This window comes from Oryctolagus cuniculus, chromosome 3, assembly GCF_964237555.1.
Source record: "Oryctolagus cuniculus chromosome 3, mOryCun1.1, whole genome shotgun sequence".
In the NCBI taxonomy this organism is placed as follows: domain Eukaryota; kingdom Metazoa; phylum Chordata; class Mammalia; order Lagomorpha; family Leporidae; genus Oryctolagus; species Oryctolagus cuniculus.
In genome coordinates, this window is record NC_091434.1 from 90,578,547 (window position 1) to 90,589,349 (window position 10,803).

At 44.7% G+C, this 10,803-nt stretch overlaps 1 long non-coding RNA gene across 1 annotated transcript in view; it reads right to left on the reverse strand.

The window, feature by feature from the left end:
* LOC127491844 (uncharacterized) overlaps positions 1–7,669 on the reverse strand; it is a 43,862-nt gene extending 36,193 nt beyond the window's left edge. Inside the window, exon 1 of the long non-coding RNA XR_011387295.1 lies at positions 7,486–7,669. This is a non-coding gene — a long non-coding RNA (uncharacterized lncRNA). The remainder of the gene's footprint in view (positions 1–7,485) is intronic.
* Between the last annotated feature and the right edge of the window lie 3,134 nt (positions 7,670–10,803).

The window sequence follows — 10,803 nt, forward strand, 5'->3', positions numbered from 1 at the left end:
GGCTCCTTCTCCAAATAGCTGCAATGGCTAGGGCCAGGCCAGGTCAAAGCCAGGAGCCCAGGAGCCTCCTCTGGGTCACTCACATGGGGACAGGCGCCCAAGCACTTGGGCCACCTTCTGTTGCCCTCCCAGGCGCATTAGCAAGGAGCCCGACTTGTGCACACGTGGGATGCCAACAGTCCAACCTGTCATTCTTTTTTTTTTTTTTGACAGGCAGAGTGGACAGAGAGAAAGGTCTTCCTTTGCCATTGGTTCACCCTCCAATGGCCGCCATGGCCGGCGCACCGCGCTGATCCAATGGCAGGAGCCAGGTACTTATCCTGGTCTTCTATGGGGTGCAGGGCCCAAGCACTTGGGCCATCCTCCACTGCACTCCCTGGCCACAGCAGAGAGCTGGCCTGGAGGAAGGGCAACCGGGACAGAATCTGGCACCCCGACCGGGACTAGAACCCGGTGTGCCGGCGCCGCAAGGCAGAGGATTAGCCTAGTGAGCCGTGGCGCCGGCTCAACCTGTCATTCTACAGCACTAGCCTGAATTCTCTTTCTCTCTGTCTCTCCCTCTCTTAGTCACTTGGCCTTTCAAACAAACAAACAAACAAACAAAATAAATAAATAAATCTTTTTAAAAAAGCCATTCAACAATTACCTACCCCTCTTATATGGAGTTCAAAAATATGACAAAAGTAAGAGACAGAAAGAGAGAGAGAGGTTATATAGGCTTATCAATAGACTTGTTCAATTTAATTCTAGACCAAAACCAAACAAGTTATGGCAGCCCAAAATCCCTCCCCAGCATGCTCTGCCCAGTTCCAGAGGGTACTGGGAGGCACTGTGCAGTTATTTTATAGAATTGCTTTGGTGACCCAACTCAGTACTAAATTTGCTATCTAAGTTATCTAGTTGTTTTCTCCCACTCTATAATCACCCCTTTCAACACTTTTAATTATAGCTTAAAGTGAGGAGACAACATTCATATTAATAATGTTATTTGATTTTGCATTTACTGTTCAAAAAGTGTTTTGATGTACTTTAGCCTTTTAAATTCTCACATTGTTAAGTAAGCACTATTACTTTCATTTTTGTATTTAATGAAACTGAGAAACTGACCCTCAGAAAGCTTAAGAGAAATATTATTGTGTGCCAGACCCATTATATATATGCACAAGTTCATAGAGCTAGGAATACTCACCTTGGTTTTCCTGATGATTTTTTTTTTTTTTTTTAATTTGAGAGGCAGAGTCAAAGAGAGAGTTCAAAAGTGCTTGAGAGAGGGCTGGTGTTGTGGCATATCAGGTTAAGCCGCTGCCTGTTACAACCTCATTCCATATGGGCCCCAAGTCCTTGGGCTGCTGCACCACGTGGAAGCCCTGAGGAAGCTCTTGGCTCCTGGCTTCTGGCTCCTGGCCTGGAGCCCCAGCTGTTGTAGCCATTTGGGAGGTGAACCAGTGGATGGAAGATCCCTCTCTTTGTAACTCTGCCTTTCAAATAAATAAATCCTTGAGAGAGAGAGAGAGAGAATAAGAGAGAAAGAGAGAATGAGAGAGCTGCCATCTCTTGTTTTCACTCCTGCAGTGGGCAGGGGTGGGCCAGGAACTCAATCCAGGTCCCCTCACGTAGGTGGCAGGAACCCAATTACTTGAATCATTACCTGCTGCCTTGCAGAAATTGGCAGAAATGCTGGAGTCAGGAATTAAACTCACATATTCCCATGTGGAACGTGGGCATTTTTTTTAAAGATTCATTTATTCGGGGCCGGCGCTGTGGTGTAGTGGGTAAAGCTGTCGTCTGCACTGCCAGCATCCCATATGGGTGTTGGTTCGAGTCCTGGCAGCTCCACTTCCAATCCAGCTCTCTGCTATGGCCTGAAAAGCAGTAGAAGATGGCCCAAGTAGTTGGGCCCCTGCACCTGTGTGGGAGACCTGGAAGAAGCTCCTGGCTATGGATTGGTGTAGCTTTGGCAGCTGTTGTGGCCAATTAGGGAGTGAACCTGCAGATGGAAGACCTCTCTCTCTCTCCTTCTCTCTGTGTTACTCTGACTTTCAAATCAAATAAAATAATTCTTAAAAAAGATTCATTTATTCATTTTTTTTTTTTTGACAGGCAGAGTGGACAGTGAGAGAGAGAGACAGAGAGAAAGGTCTTCCTTTTTGCCGTTGGTTCACCCTCCAATGGCCGCTGCGGCCGGTGCGCTGTGGCCAGCGCACCGCGCCGATCTGAAGCCAGGTGCTTCTCCTGGTCTCCAGGTGTGCCGGTGCCACAGGCGGAGGATTAGCCCATTGAGCCATGGCGCCGGCCCATTTATTCATTTTAAAGTCAGAGTTACACAGAGAGAGAAGGAGAGGTAGAGGTAGAGGTAGTGGTAGCGGTAGCGGTAGCGGTAGAGGTAGAGAGAGGTCTTCCATCTACTGGCTCACTCCCCAGTTGGCTGCAACGGAGCTGACATGCTGATCCAAAGCCAGGAGCCAGGAGCCAGGAGCCAGGAGGCAGGAGCTTCCTCCAGTCTCCCATATGGGTGACTGGGCCATCTTCCACTGCTTTCCCAGGCCACAGCAGAGAGCTGGATTGGAAGTGGAACAACCAGAACTCAAACCGGTGACCATATAGGATGGTAGCACTGCGGGCCGGAACATGGGCATCTTGTGTCTTAACCCTTAGAGAAAAGTGCGCCTCTTCCTGGTGATTTTAGGCTGCTGTGATTTCCATGATACAACTACCAGCTGTTCATCCACCTGAGAAAACTTTTCTTCAAGTACTGGCACCAAAATTAGAGTCCTTATTCTTCAAAAAGTTGAAAAACAGCTTAGATCAAATTCCCAAAAGGACATAATATTTCCATTCCAATTCATAAAGTCACCAAGCAGTAAGATCTGAAGGATACTCTTTTCTTTTCTTTTTTTTTTTTTTTTTTGACACCGCCTGCAGTGCCAGCATCCTAAGGATACTCTTTTTTAAAAAAAATTTATTAGGGATGAAGCTTGTTTTTATTTAGAATTTCCTTAGAGGAACTTAAGCCCTGAGAAGGAATAATTAACTCTCACTTTACGGATCAGACATCCTCAAATTGCCCCATGTAGATATTATGTTAGTAAAATGAGTCTTGTGTTTGAGATCATTTTATCCTGTTACATTGCACATTAAGGCACATTTTTAAAAATAAACCGAAATGAATAATTAATGAAAGAGAAATGAATATTCCTTTTAAGCTGCCAGATACACTAGTCCTCTGCGTTTTTCCTGGCCCCTCCTTACTTCCTCTTTCCACTCCTTTGTGGGGCTTTGAACCATTCACCCTCATAGTTTATTCCTTCCTTTCCATCTCAGAGTAGCTGTGCTCCCTGAACAGCATGGCAAGGCAGACCAGAACAGCTGCTCTTCCGTCCTCAGGATAAGGGCACCAAGGGTACCCAGAAATGCCTCAGCTTCCATCCAGGACCCAGCAACCCGTCGGCAAATCAGAAGAGGGCCAAGAAAGGACAGGGAGAGCCAGAGAGCACATAGAACCCTTCCCCCAGGATGAAGCACATAAAACTCCCCACCCCCACCCTGGGACGAGGTTCCTAGTCATTCTTTGCTTTCAGCCAACTGGTTAGGCCTTGTTATTCATCTCCACCTGGGAAGCTCAAGAATGCAGAATCTCCTGCGAGAGGATTTTAACAAGGCTCCCAGTGGATCTAAAGTTTCAGAAGCATGGATCAACAGGATGTCTTCTTGCCCAGGGACACGTTTTTCCTTTTCTTGTAGCTGGTGCACATTTCAAGGGAAATCAAAAGAAATCATCCACCATGACAAGCCAAGTGAGAGTACTTCAAACATTCATAGGAAAATGGAATGAAAAGATGTCTGTTTCAGTGCAAAAGTTGAATTCCATTCCTATGTTTTCATAATAAGCATTTATCATGGATTTAAGAAAAGTGTTTTGGGGCCAGAACTGCAGTGTAGTGAAACAAGCTACTGCCTGCAATGCTGGCATCCCGTATTGGAGCACCGGTTCAAGTCCCAGCTGTTCTGCTTCTGATCCAGCTCCCTGCTAATGCAACAGGAAAGGCAACAAAGGTTGCCCCAGAGATGCTTGGGTTTCTGCCTGGCCCAACAGTAGCTGTGCGGCTACTTGGGGAGTAAACCAGAGGGTGGAAGCGTCTCTCTCTCTTTCTCTTTCTCTCTCTACCACTCTGCTTTTAAAGTCAACAAATCAATAAATAAATCTTGAAAAGTTTTCATTGAGTTTCATTTTTATTTGAAAGGTAGAGAGATGGAAAGACAGAGATCGTCCATACACTAGTTCACTTTTTTTTTTTCTTTCAAGATTTATTCATTTGAAAGGCAGAGTTCCCAAAGTAGCGTAGCCAGGATTCAAACTGGTGCCCATATAGGAAGCTGGTGTCTTAACCCACTGCGTCACAATGCTGGCCCCTGCTGGTTCACTTTTTAAATGCCTGCATCAGCCAGGGCTGGGCCAGCCTGAAGAAAGGAGCCCAGAGCTTCATCCAGGCCTCTCACTTGGCGGCAGAGACCCAAGTATTCAGCCATTCTGCTGTCTCCTAGGGTGCACATGAGCAGGAAGCTGAATTGGAAGTAGAGGACCCAGGCGCTCCAGTATGGGATGTGGGTATCCCAATTGCTGATTTACCTCTATATCAAACACCCATCCCTCTCATGAACTTTTTAAAGACCCTTTGTGTATTATTGGAGATTAGGTTCTTACATATAAGTAGGCTCACCAAGAACAACCAGAAAAAAATGTCTTTAAGAACAAAATGTTGAACTCTTTCACTGTCGCTCCCCCTCTTCGTGGAGGAGCAACACAGGACCCTGCGCTGTTCTTTCGTCTGCTCGGCCCTCCCCGGGTTTGCTGCTGGTTCTTCCCGGGTTGGCTACTATCCCTTCCACCTCCGTGGAAGGGCAGTTCCCCCTGGCCACATTCCCCACCTCCGCAGGGGAGCGGCACACCGCCGGCCGGTTCTCTCAGGGGCTGCACGGGTTCCCTTAGATGTTCCCCATAGATGTTCCTGGTGCATGCCGTCTCTCTCCTCCTTTACAGTCCTCCTCCGCCAATCCCAACTCAGCTGCCCACACGCCGAGTACGCTGCTCTCCTCCAATCAGGAGCAAGTCCTACAGTTTATTAGTTGAACTGGAGGCAGCTGTGCGGAAGCTGTTTACTTCTCTCCCAGCGCCATATTGTGGGAGAGCAGATGCATAGAATAAGTCCTAATTCCAGTAATTCAGTCCAGTCCGGATTGCTCCCCACATTTCACCTCTAGGTTTTTAACATTCTGAACAGAATTTCTTTGTTGCAACCATTTGACATTTCTTACAATGTACTGTTCAAGACAGGGAAACACTCAGCAGCAACTTATGCAAACAACAACTCAAACCCTGCTTCCACACTGCTTTGTATAGACTTCCAGGCAAAACAAACTACAAATTCCCAAGTCAAAAAATGGAGAGAAGCAAGATAATTTCTTCTAGCATTTCTTTAGCTGTTTTTACTATTATTTATGCAAATTTTATTAAAAATTGATACTGAGTAACTGCATCAATTTATTGGAATGCTTTGCTCTATTCTTTTAGCACCATTTTTTTTTTTATTTGATAGGTAGAGTTATAGACAGTGAGAGAGAGAAATGGAGAGAAAGGTCTTCCTTCCGCTGGTTCACCCCTTGTTAGAGTCTGAAAAAGCCCACCGCCCAAGGAACGACTCCAAGAGACTTTTCTCTCATGCAACCAGCAAAGGGTTAAAGATTTATTGATTATCCAGCATGCTGGGGCTGTCTGATCATACAAAAGCAGAGCAGCCCCGAATAACCAAAGGTTAGGGTTTATAAAGGCAAAAACCGCAAAACCGGGAAGGGGGGAATACATGGTTGCTATGCACGGTTGCTATACACAGTTGCTAAAATCAGAAGAGAGTACATAAAATCAAAAGAGTATATGGTTACTGGGGTCAACATAACCTAAAACCTAAGTGAAATTAATATTTATCATAATCTTGACAATACCAGTTACAATATTACAATTAGCAATTAGGACTTGACATTAATGTAAGACACAGACAAATCACATCTTTATTATTAGCCCAGGTAACCCAAGTGCAACCTTTCTACTTTTAAGCTTGAGCAATCATGCTAGGGGGTTTTTGTGCTCTGCCAAGGGTGATGTAGTGCACTGCTATTGTCCGACTATTTGAGATCATAGTTTCACACCAGAGTCTCACAATGGGGGGGTGCTTTCCCAGAATGCAGTCTCAAGTGCTCCAAAATGGAGTCCCTACTGCCAAGGTGCTACTCTGTCTTATTTTTTACAGCTGTACCAGGAAGGTTTAAACCTGTAAGCTTAAGCTTTAACTCTTCACCCTCAAATGGCCGCCATGGCTGGCGCCGCGCTGATCCGAAGCCAGGAGCCAGGTGCTTCTTCCTGGTCTCCCATGCGGGTACAGGAGCCCAAGCACTTGGGCCATCCTCCACTGCCTTCCTGGGCCACAGCAGAGAGCTGGACTGGAAGAGGAGCAGCTGGGACTAGAACCTGGTGCCCATATGGGATGCCAGTGCGGTAAGGTGGAGGATTAGCCAAGTGAGCCACGGTGCTGGCCCTGCTTTGCTCTATTCTGTCGCAATTAGTATATTTGGTGATTAAACAATAAGAATTTAGTATGTCTGTTTTTTCCAATATTTCATGGCTACATTCTCTTTGAGTTTCTGAGGATCTCAATTCTTTGAAGATTTTTTCTTCCTTGTGGTTTTAAGTTCAAAACAAACAGTTGAGTTTATCCTACCATTGGTTCATCCTACGGGAGTTCTTTTGGAAGCAGCTTTTAGTTTGCATTTACACAAAGCAGGAAAACATCAGCACTATTTTCAGATTTCCTTAAAATAATTTTCTTAATATAATGTTGAGGTTTTCTACTTGATATCTTAGAGGTTAGGACATTAAAGATCGCTGTTTATAAGAGAAACACTTAATCTCCCTTGTACAGTATTGTCAGTATTGTCAAAGACAATCCTCATTATCTATATATCCTAACACAAGTGACTTTTCTGACTGTTCAGCTGTGTGTATATCATAGACTGTGGCCCAGTCTATGATAAATTTAACAAGATAAATTCCTACATTTCAAATTTTATTATTACTTTTTGCTTGGATTTATTTCTATTTTAAAATGTTTGAACTATTTTGTTCACGTATACAAACACATTTTGTTCACGTATACATACACATTTGAGTATGAAAATCTGTACCGAGGGGCTATAACATTGGGCCCAGAGTATCTCACTCTTATTCTAATGACTATTAGTTAGAAATAAGCATTCACACAGTGTTCACTAGATGTAGTAACTGTACTTGTAACAGCAGGGAACATAAGAAATTAAACAATTAAAAGTAATTCTCTAAGTAGGAAGACCAAACAGAAGAAACGTAAAAACAAAACTGATGACAAGAATCTTACCATAGGATGAGATGGTAGCAGCCACCATCTACTGAGTGCTTACCCTGGGAAGTTTGCTGTGTTCGGTCCTTGACAGCAGCTGTATCTCACTCAAGACAGTTCCATTTTACAGATGAGAAAACTGGGGTTGGACAATAATAGCAACTTTAAATTGGTATTGGGACCCTCATGTAACATGAGGCACGCTTTTACCTGTACTCCTATAAAACTGTCTGCCTTATGAAGAGGGAGGTGTCTTGCTTTACCATTTAATATATTTCAGTAGCAAACCTCTTGAAAATAGAACAATATTACGTAATTCCTGTGTCTCCTAGAATCTTGCACAACTCTGGGCATAAGTGTTCCAAATTCTCTGGGGATAAATTGCAAACTGGATTGCCAAAACCATGGCAATAGTAGCATTTATTTGCTTTGTGAGCTCAACCTTTTCTAACCCAAAGAGCCTATTATAATGTATGTCAGGTAGCTTCCTCATGTTCTGCATACCCACTGACCTACTGGTGCCTTTTCAGTTGTTTTCCATTGTCTTACTTCATTTGGGCTGCTATTGCCAAATACATAAACTGGTGGCTTATAAACAACAGAAATTTGTTTCTTACAGTTCTGGAAGCTGAAAGTCCAAGAAAGACACTGGCAGATTCAGCGTCTGCTTCCTTGCTCCTAGGCGGTGCCTTCTAGCTGTGCTCACATAGTGGAAGGGGCCAACAAGCTCCTTTGGGCTGTTTTTATAAGGACACCCGTCCCATTCATGTGTGCTCCACTCCCATGACCTCATCACCTTCGACAGGCCCCACCTACGTCCGTCACCTGGGATTTAAGATTTCATCATAGACATTTTGGGTGAACCTACGCTTCCGGTCTATTGCACATGACTTTGGGATTTTTCACTGGGCCTTTTTTCTCAGTCCACCTCCTCTATCTTTATGAATCAACCCCATCTTCACCTCTTCAGTTTGCTACCCTCTGCCATTTACTACTCTTGGTGTCCTACCTTCTTCACAGCACACATTGCACTGGATGGAACACGAGTGTTTAGAGGATGGCTGGGATAACATTGCAATCTGGTGGGGAGACAGATGAGTCATGCAACATATACCTCAGATCTGTGAAGATTTACATGCGATGTCCAAGGACAAGGTGCTGTATCTCATGTGAGACATACTAGTTATTGAGTATAGGAGAGACACTCAATAATCACTTTTTTACTAGGGGTTGGTACAATTTAGCAATATCTTACTCAAATTACCCTTACAAAACTCCGTAAGATTTTGCTGTTCCTCAAAAAAAAAAAAAAAAAAAAAAAAGATTTATTGCTCAAATTAGTTTGACAAATTCAAGATTAAAGTGCAGATGTTTGGCCTAGCAGTTAGATGCCTACATCCTATATTGGAAGACTCTGGCTTCCTGCTAATGTAGACGGAAAGGCAGTGGTGATTGGAGTCCTGCCACCCACATGGAAGACCTGGATTGAGTTCCCAGCTCCCAGCTCTGACCCCTAGCCTGACATAGGCCATTTTGGCATTTGGGGAATGAATGAAGAGATGGGAGCTCTTTCTCTTTTAGTTTGTTTCTGTAACACTATCTCTCAAATAAATACAAATTCAAGATTGAATAAACTGGGGGCTGGCACTGTGGCGTAGCGGGTAAAGCTGTTGCCTGCAGTGCCAGTATCCCATATGGGCACCAGTTCAAGTCCCAGCTGCTCCACTTCTGATCCAGCTCTCTGCTATGGCCTGGGAAAGCAGTAGAAGATGGCCCAAGTCCTTGGACCCCTGCACCTGTGTGAGAGACCTGGAGGAAGGTCCTGGCTCCTGGCTTCAGATCAGTGCAGCTCCAGCCATTGCAGCCATCTGGGGAGTGAACCAATGGATGGAAGACCTCTCTCTCTCTCTCTGCCTCTGCCTCTCTGTAACTCTGCCTTTGAAATAAATAAAAAATCTTTTTTTTTTTTAAAGATTAAATAGGCCGGTGCCGCGGTTCACTAGGCTAATCCTCTGCCTTGCGGTGCCGGCACACCGGGTTCTAGTCCCAGTCAGGGCTCCAGATTCTGTCCCGGTTGCCCATCTTCCAGGCCAGCTCTCTGCTGTGGCCAGGGAGTGCAGTGGAGGATGGCCCAAGTACTTGGGCTCTGCACCTGCATGGGAGACCAGGATAAGTACTTGGCTCCTGCCATTGGATCAGTGTGGTGCACCGGCCGCAGTGGCCATTGTGGGGTGAACCAACGGAATAGGAAGACCTTTCTCTCTCTGTCTCTCTCTCTCACTGTCCACTCTGCCTGTCAAAATAAATAAATAAATAAATAAAGATTAAATAAACTGAATTTTTTGAGAGGCTGGACTACATACAGGCATATACTAAGAGAGACAGTGTTTGTGTTTAAGAGAGCTCTATCCATTGTTTCACTGCCAAATGCCCTCAAGGGCCAGGGCTAGACCAGGACCAAAACTGGGAGCCAGGAGCTAAATCCAATTTGCTTGTCACCGCTGCTTCCCAGGGTGTGTGTTGGCAGGATGCTGGAATCAGGAGTTGGAGCTGGGGAACTGAACCTAGGGTTTACAATGTGGGATGCAGGCATCCTAATCGCTAATCCAAATGCCCATCCCTGAATAAAGGTTTTAACGTGCTGTAACTTTGCCCTGCAATACTTCTTGGAACTCTTTTCTTCAAGATTTATTTATTTGAAAGTCAGAGCTATGCAGAGAAGTAGAGATAGATAGACACACACAGAGAATCTCCCATCAGCTGGTTCACTCCCTAGATGGTTGCAACGGCCAGGGCTAAAGGCAGGTGTCAGAAGCTAATTCCGCATCTCCCATGTAGTTGAGGGGCCTAAGCACTCGGACGGTCTTTTGCTGCTTTCCCAGGCCATTAACTGGGAGCTGGACTGGAAATGGAACAGCCAGGACATGAACTGGCACCCATATGGGATGCTGGCATCGAAGGTGGCAGCTGTACCCCCATAGCCTGCTATACTGCAAGGCCTCCACTTCTCAGAACTGTTAATGTGCTAATACACCTTGTGAATCTCTGAAAGTGAATCAATATGCAATATTTCCTCATCATATTTGGCTATAGCAGCCCTTCTCCATGTACCATAAAACACAACTTGGAGACATGTGTTTTACAGTTGATACAAGAGTATAATATTAATGGCACCACATGTTAACTGTCAGATTTTTGGTCACCTCTTTGAATCTTAGCTACCTCATGCGAAAAATGGAGATAATACCTCTATCTCATATGGCGCTTGGCAAAATTAAAAAGTTTCTGATATTCCCAGGAGTACTCAGGAGATGTTAGATATGAGAATTACTAAGAACAGTATCCACAGGATCATATTGTTTATCAGAGTCAATGTTAG